Genomic DNA, 21,163 nt, shown 5'->3' with positions numbered 1-21,163 from the left:
TTTTGATATCATTGTTTTTCTGTAACACGGCTGGAATTCTTTTCGTTTAATGATAAGAAGCGTTGTCGAAGACAATAACCGAATTCTCTTCCAAAGGACATAATAATACACCGCTAAACTATTTCTAAATAATTCAAATTCGTGTAATTTATTTACGAATCTCGTTTTTATCAAAATCTCACCTTTTTCTCAATTGACCTGCGGGGTTTTGTTTTATTTGGAGACCGTAATTCATTAGTAGATTCATACTCGAGAATCACGTTGTACACTGAAGCAGCACAACTTCTACTTACGTTAGCAGTTTATTAACATCTGAAATCAACGCCTTTTGATTATTCTGTAATTTGTAAGCATTTAAAATGATGTGTTTTTTCGCACGACTTAAGGGCTTTTTTTCGCAGCCCACAAATCTTTATATATAAAAATGTTAAGTTCGTTTGTGTACACGTGCCACAGCGAAGTGTGGCGGGTACAGCTAGTTTATATATATATATTTATTATCGTCCTTCACTTTAATGTCATTTGTCGTAATAAAATTAATGTAACTTCCAACAAATAACACTGCTAAATAGAGTGCTATTTAGCACAAATTCATTACGAGTATAAAAATATATGATGCAGGAAATTTATATTTAACCATAATTGTATTACCCAGTGACCTGTTTAAATTTTTATAAAAGTTTAAACAATCATTAAAATACAAGTACTGATTACATATTAACGTGGCATTGTTCCAGTTAAATAAGATGACATTTTTTGGCAAGGTGTCTTATCAAATAAAGAAGTGCGTGAAAATGTAATAATCAAAAGGATTAATTTACTACATCTATTTATTCCAGTTACAATATATTTAGTGGTATTTAATTTCAGAAATGTTAAAAAAAGTTAAAATATATATATTTCAACTATGCATGTTTATATATGTATATGTATATATATATATATATATATATATATATGTATATGTATATATATATATGAAGTGGACCTGGCAAGCTTCGTTATTGCCAGAATCTTTACCATTGTTAAAACCTCACTAATCTCACTGCTATATAAATCATTAGAAAAAATCGTACAAATAAATAAAATAAAAACGTTTTTTACTAAATTTAATGTCGTATGTATCGAAAGATATCGTCTATCTATATCGATCGTTGTCTATTTCAATACTGGCTTTCTCAAACAGTTATATGATTAAATACAGAGTGATGTTTTAGTCCTGTTACCCAATTGTTAATGTCTGATAATTTTTTTCTAAGAAAGAGAAATTTTGTTTTGTGAAATGAAGTTGGTAGCGCTACTCAACCGGTATAGATATGGCAGTGTCAGTTGATTCTCCTTCAGCTGTGTAAACTTTTGTGCCGTTTCCGGTCGTGTTACGAACAGAATGTCTTTTACCATAGAATAACGAGTTTTCATTCTTGAACAACATTTTGCTACGAAATCGTACGCGAGTGTAAAAGAATCTTTTCAAATTAAATTTGTTGGTGTTCCTACGCCAGAAAAAATGCCAATTTCTAGGCTAGCAAACCGATTTTGAGAGACAGGTAGTGTTTGCGACAGAAAACGTAGTGGTCGACCAACTCGTCTGACAGACGAGGTTTTAGAGAATGTGAAAACAAGATTGCTCAATTCTCCACGGAAAGGTTTACGAAAACGTTCCACGCAAGTCTGTTTGTCATATTCGAGTGTTCAGAAAGCCGCTAAAAAATTGAAATTGTATCCGTATCGCGTACGATTACTCCAAGAGCTTCAGCCTCCAGACTTAAACAAGCGATTGCAATATCGCCGTTGGTTTAGGTCTCTCGTAAATGATAACGGAATCGAATTTTAAACACAGTGTTCTTTAGCGATGAAGCTTGGATCCATCCGATGGTTATGTGAACAGTCAAAACTGTCGAATTTGGGCGGTTGAAAATCCTAACGCTTTACAAGACAAATCTTTGCATCCTGAAAAAATTGGTGTGTGGTGTGCGATATCTCGTCATCGTATAGTCGGACCCGTATTCTTCGAACAGACAGTAAATGGTGAAGTATACAGTAATATTGTGCGCTAATTTGTGTCCCTCCTGGAACCGCAAGAACGCTATTGCTAGTGTCACCAAGACGGCGCTACATGCCACACGTCTCGAGAAACCGTGGATTTTCTGCAAGAGTTCTTTGATGGTCGAATAATAAGCAAGGGCTTACGGCCTCCAAGGTCCCCAGACCTCACATCTTCTGAGTACCTTTTGTGGGGTTATATTAAGTCCGAGGCCTTCAAAAACAATACTCACACTATTGATGAACTTAAAGTCAATATTACAGACTTAATCACGAATATTTCCAATGCAACTCTTAAAAAGGTTTCTGCTAATATGGATCAGTGCGTATATAACCGCAAGGGGTGGACATTTTGAGCATATTCTTTAACAATTATGCAAGTACTAGCTTTTTATTAAATCTCTTTTCTAAATAACAAATACGTAAAATTATTTTACCTAAATTTCCCTTTCGTAAATTACATTTAAAATTGGGTAACAGGACTAAAAATTCACTCTGTATTATGTTATGAAGTTATTATACTATTAGGGACCTAATAACATGTAAACACTTCCGACACAAATAAATTGTGAAAATTTCAGTGAAATCGGTTACTTGGTTTTTGGGTAATTAATTTACCCAATTTGAACCCCTTAATAACATGAATTTTTACCGTTAAAAATTACGCTGGAATAAAGTACAATTTGAAAAAAATAAAAATTCCTAGTAAAATATTTTCTATCCCAGTCGATCCTCTCTCGACTAAATGACATTTTTATCATCAAATTATATTCCATTTACACTATAACTGATAAAAAAAACTTTTTAATAAAAAATATTTGGGTCTAACTTAATTCCCTTGCTCGACAGCTGTCTCATGTATAATTTAAAAACAGCAGCCACAACTTTTTTTTTAATATCCGGGACCACTGTTCAGGTATTTCTTCAGAAAATGAGATGACAATTTTTGTAGTATGTAAAAATCACATCCCAGACCGAAATTCGAACCCAGGTCTTTCGAATGAAAGGCTGAAACGCTATCACTCGCGCCACGGAGGCCGGCAACTTGAAAATGGATAAAGTAACAGAAATTATAAAATTTTCAAAAAAAAGGACAACAAATTCTCGTTGGGTCCTATAGGACCCCATTTTTTAAAAAGATATATTTTTTTAAACTTAATTAAAATTTTTTTAAAAATGTGTTACATTAATACCTATTAGTTGGATTTTCAGTTTTGAAAATAAAAGTTTAAAACAACTAAAATTTTAAACATGTAGCGCACAGCTCCCTCGAAAGAAAAAGAATAACGTGGATACCAAGATGTAGATAAAGATAAAGATAAGATAAAGTCGAAGCTAAGGCCAGAGATGGAAGGTCATATACAGTCAAACATCAGTACCAAATTTTAACTGTTCGGCGAATGGATTTTCGAAATACTGGAAAAATCAGTTTGTAAATATTTTTCTGAATATCAATCACCCACATATTCGGATCGACTTAAAATTTTGAATTTTAAGTAACTTAAAAAGTACTTTCATCGTATTAAAGCTCAAATTTTCTAAGACCCCTATACAAAAAGTCAATGATTCAAATGACGAAAACTACCCCTTCCCTTTTCTATTTTATTCTAAAATTTAAAGCCATCAATGCCCCTCAAATAAATATTTCTGACCCATTTTCAAAGATTTTATGTTGGGCCAGTAAGAAAATTTATTTTTTTTAAATATAGACCAACACACGTATCTACGAAAAAACATATTTCTTCAGAAATTTTTATAATTTTTTTTTCTGTGTTTTTTGGAGTGTCTTGAAATGGACGACATTTTTAAAAACCCGGAGACCTATAGAATTTTCCAATCGCTTCTTCTCTTTCCCTTATAGTTCCCTATAGTTATGTTTGTGCAGCGAGATTAGAACTGTTGCTGTGGTAGTTGAAAAAATAATAAATAAATATATTTTAGCAAATATAGACCTCTAAGAGATTTATTTTATTTATGCTGATTTTTTTAGCGTTTTACTGTCGAGTAGTTATTTACAAAATACTGTAAACCATTTTTGAAACTAGCTGTGAAAAATATTAAATTGTTTATCAATGAAATATTTTAAGTGAAAATTTTGGTTTTTCAATTCTCTATTGAATGAATTACCAAAGCGTACCCTTTATATTTATTTTTTTTGGAAATATCCTTCCTGAATGCCGTGAAGTATATATACGAGTAAATAATATATATACACTCAATATTGTTAAAACTATTTTTATAATTTGTTTCACAGTATGTAATAATTTTATAAGGTAAAAGTTTGTTTGTTTACTTCAACTGATTTTCAAGCTACTGTCGGGTTTGGGTGAGTGTACACAAGCAAATCGAATTACCGCTACCAGCTTGCTAGGGCGGTAATGATTATCTGAGACAATCCAACAATTCTATTTTCAAAATAACAAAAATTATATAAGAATATTTTAAGATAATAAGCTTAAATTTTTAAAATAGCAGTAATTATTATGATTATTTTAAAAGTCAATCAAATACGATGTTCAAAGTGACCACCATTAGAAATGGCACAAGTATCAACTCTTCTACTGAAAAACAGTCGTACTAGTTCCAAAATTCCAGGAGTATTCATTATTTGATTAAATCCATTTTGGTGTCTCATATTAGGTCTTCAATACTGAGGACTGGATTAGATAAATAGTATTTTTTAAATGACCCCCAAAGAAGAAGTCAAGTCAGGTGCTCTCACAGACGGACGCATCGCGACCTATCCATTATTCAGGAAAAGTTATAATCTGTTACATAACAACTGAAATATAATAGAGCAACATCAAGGTGAAACCACATATTCATTCTTACAGAGGTAGCTTTTTTTTGTTATCTTTTTATATCCCCTCCCCTAAGCCGGACCCACAGTTAAGTATAACGCCGGCCAAGGGAGTGTCCTTTAACTCTAGGCCTTCCCGCCCACCAGCTGATTATCCGGCAAGGCAGGTCGGCCCAACGGTTGGATCTTTTACTTTATGCCTGCCTCAAACCCCCAGCGAGGAGGCTCCAGATCCAGCAATGCCGTAACCTTCAACCCCACCCCAGGGGCCGAGTCTCGGTCTTTTCTATGCCTCAAATGGGGAGCCCCCCAAGGGGACCCCCCACCGGGACTTTAATCTTGAATCCCCCCTAAAACAGGTAGGTCTGCGAATAGAAAGTTGTCAGAGGAAAAGGATTTTACATTTTCCGTTTTACATTTTTACATTTTCTGTCATGAGTTGGTTAAATTGTTTGTCAACCCGTTTTCAAGACTAATGTGGCATTTGGTTAACAATAAAATGCTTAATATTTTTTTAAATAAAACGTAATATAATAAAACTAAGGATTACCGAGATATATGGATTAAAAAATTGATTTTCCCGCCCTTTTTAAATTTGTCAACATGTTTACATTGTAATTATTTATTTATTAGAAAACACTTATATGTATATGTTTGGAGTGTCGCTTTATATGGAAGTGAAGCTTGGACAATCGGAGTATCTGAGAAGAAAAGATTAGAAGCTTTTGAAATGCGGTGCTATAGGAGAATGTTAAAAATCAGACGGGTGGATAAAGTGACAACTAAAGAGGTATTGCGGCAAATAGATGAAGAAAGAAGCGTTTGGAAAAATATAGTTAAAAGAAGAGACAGACTTATAGGCCACATACTAAGGCATCCTGGAATAGTCGCTTTAATATTGGAAGGACAGGTAGAAGGGAAAAATTGTGTAGGCAGGCCACGTTTGGAATATGTAAAACAAATTGTTAGGGATGTAGGATGTAGAGGGTATACTGAAATGAAACGACTAGCACTAGATCTTGGAGAGCTGCATCAAACCAGTCAAATGACTGAAGACAAAAAAAAAATAGAAAACACTGGTATAAATTTATATACAAATATTATTGTGATGCCTCAATCCGATCTTGAGAAATAAATTTTTCATTAAACGCAAAACAGTGGACAGAAGGTAAACGAAGAGGAAAACAGCATTTTTCTAAGGACAATTTTATTATTTTATTTTGACACGTAGAATCCGAAAATGTATAACCACCCCATTTTAGGTACACTCTGTACGAGTATATTAATAATAAAATGATCCATTACTTTTTGTTTTATTTTTTATTTTAAAAACCACAAACTATAATAATATAGAATTAAAAATTTAATTCTTCTTTTTTGTGGTTTAAAAAGTACCCATCTGTTTTATAAAAATAGAGATAATATACCGTAACGTACAACCTACGGTTAGTATAATAATGAGTAACTAAGTGAAAGTATGCCAGACAACATGTCTGGTATTTGACTGGTGTTTACTAGTAACATAATTATTATGATAACATCGGACAAGGTGAACGTCAATGGAAATAAATAATTACATACGTGTATAATAATTTAGAATATTTATTATTCATATTTTGTAACCATATCAATTACCGAGATATTTAAAATAAGATTTTCATTTTTTACTTTTTTTTTATAATTATTATTTTTGTTAAATAAATACATAAATTATTCAAAAACTGTAGTGTATCAAATTATCCATTAGATAAATGAATTTATTCTTTAAATAAAGAATGTAACAACAAAGTGTTCCTGACTATTCATTCCCTTTCTGCTTTTACGTATCAAAATTAACAAAATATTTTCTACTAAAAAATAGCGATTCCCTCTTCGATTTCCTTTTGTCTCCGATTCGTGTTATTTTTTTAAACAAAAAAAATTATATTTCAAGAACGGATTACGGAATTATTATAATATTTGGGTCACATATTAACACCAAATTTTTCTGACAGATAAAAATTATGATGTAAACATCACATGTACATAAATTTATAAATCGCGGCCAAATTAATTTTAAATCCTTTATTTTTTGGAAATTATTAGTTTTATGAATATAAATTTTCTTGGCTAATAAAGCGTATATAAACAAGAATTACTCGATTTCAAAATCATACACACCTGTGCAACGACGCATGATCAGTAAATGTAATCTAGACCTTTAAAACTGCTCGTCATTGAGTTTCAAATACTCTTCGCCGGACTCTCTCTTTTTCTGTTTAGCCTCCGGAACCACCGTTCATCATATTATCCTAGGATTATCCTGAATATCATCCTCTTCATCCTACTTAATATCATCCTCCAAAGGAGGATGAATAGAATGATATTTATGAATGTAAATGAAATGTAGTCTTGTATAGCCTCAGGACGACCATTCCTGAGATGTGTGGTTGATTGAAACACACAAAGAACACTGATATCCACGATCTAGTATTCAAATCCGTATAAAAGTAACTAACTACCTTTACTAGGATTTGAACCTTAGAACTCTCGACTTCGAAATCAGTTGATTTACAATGACAAGTTCACTACTAGACCAACACGATGACTGCTATACTAGTGCTCAAACGCCTGACATCTATGCAACACTAGGAGTTTCATGTTCCACAATTTACCAAGAGTCCATTACAACGGTTCAACGTTTAAGGATTGATTAACCATCGGCTAAGAAACTTCGTTACAGTTATAAAAATTTGATGAATAGGGGTATTTAATTAACGGTTAAAGGAATACTGCGGTTAATTTTTAGCGATAAAGCGACATTTTATTTAAGCAGTAAAGTTTCACGTCACAATGTTCGCAACTCTGAAGAACTAATTTTTCAGCAAGGCGGTCCTCTGTCATATCGGCACACCCCAACCCTCGTAGGAGAAGACACCCGCCTTGTGACGATTCCGGTCACCCTCCCTGCTTAGCCCTGATGGGCTTTAACGGAGGTCGTCTTTCGACCCTCTTAACTGATTACAGCTCGGTCATCAGTCAGTACTCAGCTGGGATGCCACCGATGTTGTAAACGCCTCGGTAGACATTTACATCAGTGAATTTTGACTCGGCCTTTGCCTTCGCTGTAGGCTTCTTTCGGACATCTTCTCTGTCCTACATCGTTGTCCTCTGAACTCTAACCGAGTTCTTTGAAGCACAAAACCCCACGCCTGGTTCAATATTTTAAAGAATCTGTAAGTGATTGTAAATGTCTCATTAATACCGGTCAATTTCAATAATAATAAAGCACACCACAAGAAATGTTTCTCGCAACAACGAAATTTAGACCTAGTTCCCTTAGTGATCTCAATGATCAATTCTAGGCCTTTAAACTTAATTTCAACTACCGACTCCGGTTTGGTCTACCAGGGAGAAGAGTATAGACCTCGTACTCGCAGTCAGCTCCATCGCAGAGTCCCGCGTGACATTTACATAAAACTATTCTCGTCAAGATGGTGCTACACCTCTCAGCTGCATGGACAACCAGCCACATCGGCACAACCGAGTTCGTCGGTATCTGATTGAAACAACGCCTCGACGCTAGATAGGGCGTAGCCCCCAAAACACCCGAAATTTACACCTTTTGACTTTTTCTTGTGAGAATATGTGAAATAACGTATTTTTGTTCCACCATTACACTAAGTGAGCTTAAGGTTTTTCCCTGTCTTTGTCAAGCGTTCTGTCGGCTGGCATAAGCGGGGCGAGCGAGCGGGGTTCGTCGTACTATCTAACCAGATGACATCATTCGATTACTAATAACATAAGACATTTGTATATAAAGTACAAACACAACAGAATATTAAAATTACTACAGGTGTATGTAATATATAAAGGCGGGTCAGCAGTACGCTATGGCATCCCCTTCTCTGCTCTTAACATCACCCAGCGACTTCCACACCATCAGCCAAAGTAATGTATTCCAAAAATCGCATCAATTAATTTGCAATGACTTGCACCGTATCTAATTATGACGTCACTATTATACTAGCGAAATATGTTCTGGTAATTTGTTATTGCAAATAAAATTATTATTTTGTTCTAGATGTACATGAAGTAGTTTATATATTTATTTCTTGAAAATATGTTTTTTAGTTTTCTTTTCAAGCGTGTTAAACTGAGGTTTTGTTATAAATAAACAGTAACAACGACGTTACACAAAAGTGTATAAAATTAAATTATTTATTATAGACTATAGTGTTACGATTTTCTTTAACGTGGCGTAATTATTTACGAAAATTATTTATAAATAGCACGTACGCACCGATAACTAATATTATTTTGAGCTTTGTACGCCTACAAAACTACAAAATAAAAGTATTAAATTGTACAAAAAAATGAAAACCATAAATAAAGTGTTAAACAAAACGTGAGTAAAGTAGTATAATTATAATCATTATTAAATTTATTATAAAAAAAAAAGATGAATACTACACAGATATAAGTTCGTAAAGCCAGCTATACGAAATTATATCTGTGTTCAAGTCCTAGTAAAGCCAGCTATTTTTACACAGAGACTTGAATACTAGATCGTGGATACCGGTGTTCTTTGGTGGTTGGGTTTCAATTAACCACCCATCTCAGTAGTGGTCGAACTGAGAATGTACAAGACTACACTTCATTTACACTCATACATATCATCCTCATTCATCCTCTGAATAATTATCTAAACGGTAGGTAGTTACCGGTGGCTAAACAGGGGGAAAAAAATAATAATAATAAGTTCGTAAAATTAATTAAAACGTTAATTTGTACCATATTTTATAAACGTAAAACATAAAATGATTTCATACAAAATAATTTATACATTAACTGAAATAAATAAATAACATATGAAATAAATAATTAATAATAAAACGACAAATTTAAAAAAAAAGTAATAGCAAAAATAGATGAATGTGGTAGAATAAACAATTATAAAAAATAATAATAATAAATATTTATTGTTATTTTGAGATCTTACTTTTGTCGCAACCAGTAGCAGGTGTTCCGCATGACGGATTATATTTTAGTGTTGTAGAGGAGGCAAGTAGAAGCAGCTTGTAGAGAGGACCCGCCTTTATATTTTATATACACTACAGTACACTAAATATAGCAGTTACCGTGGGTAAACTTTCAGCTTACGTTTGTACCTGTTGATTTGGATGAGCTAAAAACCAGGATCACAACTGCAGTAACTTCTCTAAAAGAAGATTGTCTGCAACGCGTTACGGAAGCATTCAGCTATCGTTTTGATGTTATCCATTCAGCACGTGGGAGTAAATATAAATCATTTATTACTTGATAAATGAATTTTTTTTTTTAAATTTGAATGGCATGTAATTTTTCTTGTAATTGTAACACATGTTTATTAAGAGATATATGTCTGTATGAAATCAAATCTTTCTTTTTGATTTTGGTGCTTCTGTATGTTAAGTCCTTCACTGTAACCAAAACTATTATTTCTTTCTGAAAACCGATCGACAAACAAATGAGTTATAATGGTGTTATAAAAATTTAGGTATAAACAAACATACGCACCGGACATTATTATGATTCCTTAATCTAATCTTGACACATGAATTTTTCTTTAAAAAGCACAAAATGGCGGATAGAAAGAAAACAATGAGGAAATCGCCACTTTTTAATCGAAAACGTTTTCTTTATATTGATATTTAAAATCCGAAAATGAATATCCTGCTGCATTAAAAAAAATAATCATCTTTTATTTTGATCGGTACATAAAAATGATAAGTTACATAACTATTACAACATTAAATAAAAACAAATTATAAGAAAAAAATAGATGTAATTAAAGTCCATAATATTAATTATTTAAATACAAAAAAAAGAAATATAATGTTTAGTAAATGGATAAACGTTAAAAGTATTATATAAGACTAAAATTACTGCAAAATAATTCATAATTCAATAGTGCTATTAAATATTATATTGAGCATCATTTACGTACACGTTGAAGGGGATATAAAAAAAAACATTTTTTTCAAAAATTAGAACTAAAAAATTCATCTATAAAGAAATATTTCCGTGTAAGAAAATATTTTAATTGTTTTTTAAATAAAATGGAGGGAGGAATTTTCAAACGGTTCGATAATTTATTGAACATGGCAGCGGAAGCATAACAAGGCCGTTTTTCGTAAGCAAATAATAAAATAAGAACAGGAACATTAAGGTAAAAAGAAAAACGCAACCGGGTTGATCTAGTGGTAAACGCGTCTTCCCAGATCAGCTGATTTGGAAGTCGAGAGTTCCAGCGTTCAAGTCCTAGTAAAGTCAGTTATTTTTACACGAATTTGAACAATAGATCGTGGGTACCGGTGTTCTTTAGTGGTTGGGTTTCTTTAGTAGTTCGACCATTCCTGAGATGTTTGGTATAACCATATACATCTCAGGAATGGTCGAACTGAGACTGTACAAGACTACACTCATACATATCCTCATTCATCCTCTGAACTATTATCTGAAAGGTAATTACCGGAGGTTAAAAAGAAACTAAAAGAATAAATCAATCCTGTAAATTTGGAGTATTTATAAATTTTTTTTTTCTCAATTACTGTTTTTATGGGTTTTTTATGATTATTATTTTTCGATTATTTTCTTAGTATTTTGTGTTTGCGATGGTATTTTGGGATTATCATTGCTAGTTTTCTTAATTCGTAGATTTAGAAGAAATTAAGGAGAAAACCAAGCATTAAATAATTCGCTAGAAATTATATATACCAATACATAAAATAATATTTTTTATTCAACCGATTAATTTTTCTCGTTAAAAAAATTAAAAAAAAAATCCCTTTCGGCACGCCGGAAGGCGGAGGTAGATTTCCCCGGTGCTACGTAGGGGATAAAAAAAATTTCCACCTTAAAGTTAAGAAAAACTTCAAATTTACTCAATACGACAATTTTTACGTGTGAAAAAAGTTTCACATGTTTAGCATACGACAAGCCCCATCTTCTTACAATTCCAGCAACATTTTGGTTATCCCTTGCCGTAAAAGTGGGTCATATCAAAAATTGTTTCAGACAAAAGTTTTAGGTAATGTTTAGAAAACTAACGACCACTTTAAACCGATTCGATAATGTGCCTATTAAGGGAGGTATGATTTTTTTGTCTTTCAAACCCCATTTTTTCCATCCTCTGGATATCACTTTACTTAGATAAGTTTTACGTTTTTATCGAAAGAATACTAGGAATTTTAAATGAATTCGATATTTTACTTAATAGGAAAGTTATAGCGATATTTTATTTTTTCGAAAATGCCTCCCATTTCCACCCCCATGGTCAAATTTTTTCCATTAACGAACTCCACCGAGATTTTCGTTCGTTATGTATAAATTTGAAAGTGATTGGCGCAAAATTAAGGCAGCTATCGTATTCACAAAAAACTGAAATATATATATACTTTTGAGCTGAAGGTGGTTTTTTGGGGTCTGAAGGATGTGAAACGCAAAGATACGTCGAAATTTTCCGGAAGTCGAATCATGGTACAAATTTCAATAGGTAGCTTTCTTATGAAATCTACCTAAAATACAGCAAACATTAATTATTTATATACAAACAAACGAAATACGTAAACGTTAAAGTGTTAAATAAATAATATTAAATGTTAATAAGATATAATATATATATATATTTTATAATATAAAATCAATCTTTTTGATTTTTTAATATCGGTATTTTTTTTAATCTTGATTCTTTTCGTTGTTTTTTATATTGATTTTTTTATGATAGTTTTATTTTTTTATTTTTAGTTTGGATCTTGTTTTTATTAGGTGCTTATTTCCTTTTTTTTCTACTTTTATTAAACACAAGATCCGAACCAAAAAAGGAAAACTATCATTAAAAAAATCAATATTAAAAACAATGTAAAGAACGAAAATTAGAAAAAAATACCAATATTCAAAAATACATCACTTACACGATTCAAAATATCTTTTTGATAAGCTTTTTCTGGTAAGTTGATTTAGTTATTTATTATTTTAGTGTAATTTTTTTAATTTAATTATTAGAATTAAAATTGTTTTGGTTTTTGTATTAAGTTATATGAAAAGAGTTCAGTTGTCCAGTTTTATAGAAATGGATGTTATTTGGATTGGATTGGATTTGGATTTGGATATGATAGATGGATTGTTATTTTTTTAAGAATGAGTGATAATATATTTTTAGTAAAAATTGCATATTTATAAATATAAACACAAGGATAAATTTAACATTATTAATTTTATAAATATCTATAAATACGTTTCATACTTTTAACCGCCAAACAATTCAATTTTTTTTTAATTCAATTTTGATAGCTAGAAGAGAGATATTTCAAGAAATTCGTTATTTTTTGAGGAGCCTAAAAAGATGAAATTATAATTAAAGCAGAAATAATTATCACTTCAACTTTTTTCAAGTAAATTTTTAAATGTTTTTAGAAATGAATTTTTTGTTTAAAAAACATCATTAATCTAATAATTTAAACTACTTTATAATAACCTTAAGACAGAAAACTTTAACACATCATTAGATATATGCTAATTCTATAACCGGTTTAAGAAATCGTTAAAAGATTTTTTCTTTTTAACATAAATATTATTAATAAATAAATTCATAATTATAACAATAATTTTCAACTTTTATCTTTAGAAGAAAAGTTTAAATTTTAAAGCTCTGTCCAAATATAGGAAAGTTCAGCTGAATCGTTAATAAATATTCTTTATTTTCTATGCCGTAACTATTTAAATTTTAAATAAAATTAAAGATTTTTGGAATTCAAATATATTAAAATAAACTAGTAAAACTGGTTAGTAGGAATATATATTGTTTTTATGAATCGTTTTGTTTTTCTCTGTTGTGACTGTTAATAGTATAGTATGTTAATAGTACTTTTGTTCGAAGAGTTTATATTACCATAAATTTTTTCAACACCATAAACTGATTCAGGAATACAAATATTATTGAAATCTTTTAAATAAAAAGTAAACCATATTTTTTATATAATAAAAGATTTAATGGATATAGTAGGTCATAAAATTGTTTTCTTTCAGTCAAACAATAATATTGGAAGGGATTTTATATCTAATAAAATTCCCTAACAAAAGCTAACCTGTTTACCTGTAGAATGGTAGTAGAGTTCATCGGCTTGTAGGTAGACCATACGAGGTTAATTATGTAAATAGGACAGGATAAATTGTCTTCCCGTACAATTGAAGCGCCTAAAATAAAAATAATAACAAATATAAATAAATAAACAATAACATATATATTATAATATTTATATATCTTCCTTTTTTTTAAAAAAATAAATCTAATTTTTTACAGAAAAAATCCTACAGTTATATTGATAAAACTTAAGGCTAAACAATACGTTAATACACTGTATAGAAAAACATATTCGCATGATATGTATGCATTTTATTTTAAAAAGAAACACAGTACATGTTATTTCAATTCATGTGCATCTGTTCACCCATAAGACAAAAGCCGCTAAAAGAATTTAAAAAAAGAACCACTTCAAATTTATAATACTGATTTGCTTACTGATTAGAGAGAATGCAATACTTAACAGAGGAAAGGGGCAACAGTTTTTCTGTGTTCTGTTTTTGGTTTTGATAGTTGAGAAATTTTTTTGGGATGATTAAATTGATTTTGTAACAAAATCAAATATTAATTTGTCAATCAAACATTGTTTAAAACAAATTCAAATCAAATAAATGACTGTAATAAATAAACTAACTGATAAAATTTCAATAAATGTTTCATAGGAATCATATTAAGAGGTTCGCTATTACTTTTACTTGTCCAATTATATCATACCACTTAAATTGTAAAACAACATTATGTCCCAAAAATTTTACTGTAAATCTGAACGTAGATTTTGATTACTAAACAATCGTAATCAGTAGACACTACGAAAAAGTATATACATAAAAATACAGAGAAAAAGTAAAAAAAAATAATAATAATAATAAACATAAAGAAATATAAATACTTGTTTCCTAATGCGTACGTTATAATCTGTTCAACTAGTGAACAAAAAGCAACCCCCCCCCCCGGGCCCAATGAGATGAGGATAATATGTATGAAACCACCCAATTTCAACATTTATTTTTGATTTCGTTGATTCAACGTGTTCACACAAGCAAAGTAAATGAACCATACAGTGTACTTTCCAGTGAAAAAATCCACGATATTGTTTTGAAGTTCATCGAGTAAAAAACTTCGAGAGATTTTTACAGTTTTGACTGTAGAGTTTTAAATTGAGATATCTCATCTGTATTTAAATATGTCATTTGAACTTGTATAATCACAAAAATATATTTGTATATGAAAACGATATCGGGAAAATGGAATCCGCGTTTGTTCACAATCGATCAAAAACACAATCCTGTAGCCATTTAGAATATTATTTAAAGCTGTTTAATCTTTTTTTCTAACCTGCGGGACCATCGTTATATATTGCTTCAGAGGATGATGTGAACGATAACCGAGATTCGATCCCGGGACCTCCGGATTAATGGCCGAGACGATAACACTCGCGCCACGGAGGCCGGAAAGCTGTTAATTTAAATTAATTTTTGTGTCGATTAATAACTGTTGATAAAGCACTGATTCAGCACTGTCTATCAGAAACTAATTAAGAACATAAGTGCTCCAAAGAAGTCATAGCGTTGTCATAAGTCGTACAGATAATGTAACTATTCTTAGTTTTTTTTTTTGAGGGGGGGAGGGAGAGATACGCAAGCATAATATAAATAGATTATGTTGATAAAGGAAAAATTATCACGGAAGAATGCAATACAGCATTATTAGATTCAACGATGAAATCAAATAAAAACAACGATATGTGACAAAAAACGTGCTTTTTTATCATGACAATACAATAACACCTCACACCGTAGCAATTGAATTAGGAAAATTGCATGAATTACGTTACGAATTGCTTCCGCATTTATATTTTCCATATTTAACGCTGTGGAACGTTTTCCTCTTTTCTAATATTAAAAAACTTGGTTACTAGAAAAAGATTTACGTTAAACAATTATGTAATCGATGTGACAAACACATACATATGATAAACAGTATTTTTCTAATTTCATAAAAATAACTGAAATAAGTGTGTCAAATTAAAACGAAAAAAAAGATTTCCAAAACAGATAACTGCATTTTCATACATATTTGGAAAATTATCAAACACTCTTTATACTTGGTTTGCTTTCTCCAACCAGTTTTCCAGCTACTGCCGCGTTGGATATACGTGTATAGTGAACTGCAATTACTGCTACAAGCTTGCCAGGCCTGACATAGCAGTAGATGTTAAGTGTAAATGTACTGGTAAACATGTAGTCTGAAACAGACTCAGGTTGACCACTCCTGCGACGTGTGGATAATTGAAAATCAACCACCGAAGAACACCAGTATCCACAGTCCAGCATTCAAATCCACATAAAAACAGCTGTCTTTAGAAGAACTCGAATCTTAGAACTCTCAACTTCAAAAATCAGTTGATTTTACGAAGACGAGTTTAACCATTAGACTAATCCGTTGGATTTCTCTTTATACTTAGTACTCCTCAGATCTGCCTACTCTTTTGATAAAATCGATTTTTTTAAGAAACAAGGAACCATATTATATTACTGGCAAATGATGACAATAATTTAAACCGTACCGGAGATAAAAGAACTTAATAGAGGTAAACCCCAAACACATATCGATTCATTCAAAATTTTCTATTTTTTTATTTAAAAATGGAAAATAAAAAATCCGCGGAGATCAAGCGATAGGAGGGCTTTCTTTTCTATTTATACTATAATATAATAAAAATGAGACATTTATTTTTATTTATTTTCGCAATTTCAAGCTAATCATCTAATTACGAAAAATTAATTTTTTAGCGCATAAAATGCCTGTCCGGGATTCAAACAACGAACTTTCTAAATGAAAAGGAGAGATGTTATCGTTCCGTCACGAAGGAAGGCGAAATGTATTTTAATAATCTAGAATGAATGTCTGAGATATTTCAGTAAGTTTAATAATATATATATATATACTAGCTCTACGCGCCACGCTTCGCTGTAGCACATTGTGGTTGCATGGATGAGAAATGAGAAACAAAACAAAGCATATGTTTCATAGAAGTTTAATTTTGCAATACTTGTGGATAGACAATATTTTTTTTGTTTTTCCACTGTCTGCGTAGATATAAAGGCTGTCTGGTTTGCCGACTCAGGAACACGCACATACAGCTGTCCATGTGAGAAGCAATCCGCATCTAAATCTAAACCACACGATTCTAAAGATTGACCTTGAGCTTTATCGATTGTGATTGTAAATGCCAATCGAATTGGGAATTGCAATCTATTAAATTAAAATGGTGTATCGGTCGGAAATATGGGTATTCGAGGAATGAGGACATCTTCACCTTTGAAAGGCCCCATTAAAATCGTTGCTTCCACTACGTTATTCATCAATTTCTTAACTGCAAGTCGCGTGCCGTTGCACAGTTTTGGCTGATTAATATTCCGCAACAGGATAATTGTCATTTTTTGATCGAACCGTTGCTACAATCAATCTAATGAGAAATGTTTTCCCAGTTTCTCCTGGGGCATCCAAGAAGAAGGTCCCCCCCCCCCCCAACTCCGTCATTTATCATTTGCATTATGCGATCATAAATGCCTTTCTGTTCACACGTTAATTTGGGAATGTTTGATTGGACATATGACTGAAGATCACCGATGTTGTAACTCTGTTCACGGCGTAAATCCACATCAAATGAAGCAATCGCAGCTCGGGTGGGTGCTGGCATTCCCGATTGACTAAGAACTTTATTTGCAATAGCTAAGCACTTGTCTTCAATATTTATCAATGCTTCGTTGTAAATGCCTTCTGTAAATTCCACGGTCATATTGGTATTTTCTGGGCGTACTCTATGCAAACTATCCTCAGCCATATGCGATCGATATCTTTCCCATAACTCTGTGGGAGATTAAGGGAAGCAGCGGTCAATATAATTGCGAATAATGCGCGAATTTGGTTTGGATGTGCAGTGTTGTACGCGTCATTAATACATATATCCCACTGTTGGTCGTTTTCTAATAAATTCAGAACTTGGTGAAAGGCGCGGCTCAATCACGACACGATCACACAAAAGTACCTCGATTAAAGCGAATATTTAATTCAGATTGTATAATAATCTGAATCAGATGCAAGTGGATACGTTTTATTTTTTATTTTTGTTAATAAACAATGTAATTGGGAACAGGTATTGTTTCACATGTGACTGCGGTTGTCGTTAGCTAGTATGGCGAGTGTTCTCCTCGCTTTCGGCAGATGGCGCGGTCACTGGTACACAGCTGACCGTTAAAAAAACTGTTTTCTCGCGGTCGCGGGTATGTGACTGATGCGAAAAATAGATAAAAACAATCTTTGATGCGGGTTATATATCGTGCTAAAATTTGAGCTCAATCGGTGCAGAACATTTTGAGTTTTTGAACCGTACACAAACGAACTTAACATTTTTATATATAAAGATTTGTGGGCTGCGAAAAAAAGCCCTTACGTCGGGCGAAAAAACACATCATTTTAATGCTGTTACTTGAGTTTTGATTTTTTAACACAGCTCTAACCCCAATGTTTTCCTTTTTATCCCCAAAAAACAAATATAATTTTAGATAAATCGTTCGAACGAATGAATCATTCTTGCGCTGCGCGCAGCCGCCCGTTGCACTACGTGGTCCACTCTGCGCCAATAGAGCTAGAATACAAATGTGAGCACACACATCAAACAAACAAATCCAGACAACAACATCCTTTGTTATGGGAAAGAAGATATATATATATATATATATATATATATATATATATATATATATATATATATATATATATATATATATAATCTAGTAGTTTTACGCAAAAACTACTCAACCAATTCAGCTGAAATTTGGCTTCAACATAGTTTTCATACCTGGAAAGAACGTAAAAGTATTGCCGATACGAAATATTTTACTGTTTCAAGATTATAGGCGTTTATTAAATGAGTTGCGGTAACTGGATTATGTTGCTTGCCGACATTCAACTTTACTATGGGAAAACCGTTGGTCAAATCGAATTCAGCGACCAGTTGTTGTTTTTGAAATTAAATTTTCTACAAAAAATAAGTCTGTGTTGTTTGATATATCTTTTGGTTATCGAAAAAAGTAGCTTTAAAGGTGCGACAGTGTACGGCGCGGCAGCTCAACTGACACAGCCACTGCCACTGTTACTGTGTGTGCGAAGTGACTAGCTGCACCTACCTTCGGGTAGTTGACTAAAACCATAAAATGTAAATGACACAAAAACAAAAAAAATTAAAAATGAGAAACGAAGTACGGTCATCTCGCCGTGATGTTTGCCGAGTAACGCTAACAACCACGTAAAATATTTTTTTACCTATACGAAAGACGAGTAACCTGCTATTAACTACTTTTAAAATGGGAGCTAACTATTCTCAAACCCGCATACTTCAAATCACTAAAAGTTTCGAATGCTGTGTTGATCAAACTCCTGCTCTAAAGAAATTATAATACACTGATAATTTTTATTAACTGAACAGGCTTTAATTTTTATTTGTCATTATTGTTTTCATCAGCATGGGTTTTATGAATACAGAGGGATCCGTGGAACAGAGCCCCTTGGCTAGACGAGAAGAGCCTGACCAACTACTCTGTGATAAATTGGAATACTGTTTTTCAATTTTACAAAATAAATAATTTAAATAACATTAAGCAATTATTATTATTTTTTTTTTTTTTTTTTTTTTTTTTTTTTTTTTTTTTTTTTTTTTTTGCTTAAGCTGAATATACAATGTTCCATATGTTTCCATACAAAGGAAAAGTTTTTTTTTTTATGAAAACCAATTTTATTTATTTTTGTTAATTACAAGCATAACCCCAACTGTGTTTATACGTGTTCTTTAGAAGTGGAGGATAAGCATCGAAATGTATTTTCAAAACAACGGTAGTTATTAGGGCATATTATGTAAATAAAAATAGTTTTCATAAAAAAATAATTATTTTTTTATAAATGGAAACTTGTAAGAAACTTAATCGTTTACAAAAACAGGGAAAAAGATAATTTTACAGTTTCGAATCATCTAATATTTTTATGCTTTTATTTTACTTTCCAGGCTTTATAGTTATGCTGCATAATTATGTAGTGAACAATATAAGTGAAGGTATGCTAATCGGCTCAAATTTTGAAATGGGAGTTTCATTGACCTCTCTAACAAAAAAACATAATTTTAGCATTGAAAAATTCTGGAAGATGCACGAACGTACATAATGATGTATGTTAACCTATTTTTATTTTTTCTGTTTGATACCTCCACGTTTGTATCTGTCGAATAATTTGCCGCTTTTGTTTAAACCTCGGTTGGGTTTAAATTATTCTAAATATTCTATTATTCGCTGGTTCACTGAAATAAATAAAAGTCATTGTTTTGATTAAATTCCAAATTATTTTTATTATAATATTCAAACTTATACCTAATGTATGTAACGTTTTTATAAATTAATTAATTACGGATGACTGTTAAATACATGTTGAGTCTCTGATGGCTGGTACTAGACGGACTAACAAAAGCGTAAGACCATGGTTAAAAATTCATTTAAAAAGGAGTAACAAAGAAGTGAGAGATTTAAAAAGGTGTAACAAAAAGGTGAAAAACTTCAATTAAAAATTATATAAATCAATTAAATAACCTCATTTAAAATACCTTACTTAAACAACCCTGAGTCTTAACAGGATGGACTAATTTAAATGAAATTTGGTACAATTATATCTGTATATAAGAAATTGATGACATTTAATTTTGTTAACAATCAGTCAAAGGGCGCAGGGAGGTAATAAGCCTTACAGATACCGCATGTTTTGGTACTATATTCTTTGAAAAAAAAAAGTAATAATAAAATAGTTAATCAACTCGTGACAGTGAATTTAAAAAATCGATGAAGCTGTATTTTTTAACAAACCTCTGAAAGTAAAATAAGTTATGTAAAAACCCGGAAAAGAGTTGCATAACTTTCCCAGCTTGAGATTTTTTCTAATCCGCCATAGAGTTTTTAAACACTACCTTTTCTTTTTTTTCCTGTTTAGCCTCCGGTAAGTACCGTTTTAGATAATTCTTCAGAGGATGAATGAGGATGATATATGTATGAGTGTAAATGATGTGTAGTCTTGTACATTCTCAATTCGACCGTTCCTGAGATGTATGGTTAATTGAAACCCAACCGCCAAAGAACACCGGTATCCACGATCTAGTATTCAAATCCGTGTAAAAA

General features: G+C 31.6%; 1 protein-coding gene across 1 annotated transcript in view; it reads right to left on the bottom strand.

The window, feature by feature from the left end:
* The window catches only part of SP1173 (major facilitator superfamily domain-containing protein SP1173), a 281,971-nt gene that overhangs the window by 144,368 nt on the left and 116,440 nt on the right, over positions 1 to 21,163 (bottom strand). Inside the window, exon 3 of the mRNA XM_075358237.1 lies at positions 13,959 to 14,059. The gene's annotated coding sequence lies outside the window, so the exon portion shown is untranslated. The remainder of the gene's footprint in view (positions 1 to 13,958; positions 14,060 to 21,163) is intronic.

The sequence above is a fragment of the Lycorma delicatula genome, chromosome 2, assembly GCF_047948215.1.
Source record: "Lycorma delicatula isolate Av1 chromosome 2, ASM4794821v1, whole genome shotgun sequence".
In the NCBI taxonomy this organism is placed as follows: domain Eukaryota; kingdom Metazoa; phylum Arthropoda; class Insecta; order Hemiptera; family Fulgoridae; genus Lycorma; species Lycorma delicatula.
The sequence above is the reverse complement of the archived record's forward strand: the minus strand, read 5'-3'. Positions and strand labels throughout refer to the sequence as shown.